Below are 629 nucleotides of genomic sequence, written 5' to 3' on the forward strand. Positions count from 1 at the left end.
ACTATCCTTTACACTATGTCCTTCTCACTTTAGGTTTATGTTAATATTTTATCCTACGTCATCTCAAATCCCTACTTAGCACAATAAAACATGTTCTTGTACTCAAACAAGACAATCAAATCTATATTTCCACTAAACAATTAAAAATGACAACTCTAAAATATACTCACCCACTCGATCTTCAACATATTTAAATTACATTTTTTATTTATAATTTTCCAACCAATCTAAAATAAAATTTTATCTTACCAAAATATTCTTCAAATTTCCCTCTCTAACCTTACCTATTACACCTCTTCACTCTAGTACAAAGCTATTTTCAACCCAAAAAAAATTTAAATATTCCATAGTAATGAAACAGTGAGTAAATAAACATAGGAAGAACAATATTTTAACATTGAAAGAGATAGAAAGATAATGAAGGTATTAACTCTGTTTCCAATAATTTCCAAAGTGCGTAAAAAAATAATAATGGTGAAGGCACTACAATTAGGGCAATTGAATTTTAAACTATATTTGACTAATTTTATTATAGTTTACATAAAACAAAATAGTAGTTACGTGACGAAACGATTGTGGTGTCCTTTCCTTTTAATAACGTGCAATCAATCAATTATGAGATCTTTACA

Source organism: Cryptomeria japonica, chromosome 10, assembly GCF_030272615.1.
Source record: "Cryptomeria japonica chromosome 10, Sugi_1.0, whole genome shotgun sequence".
In the NCBI taxonomy this organism is placed as follows: Eukaryota; Viridiplantae; Streptophyta; class Pinopsida; order Cupressales; family Cupressaceae; genus Cryptomeria; species Cryptomeria japonica.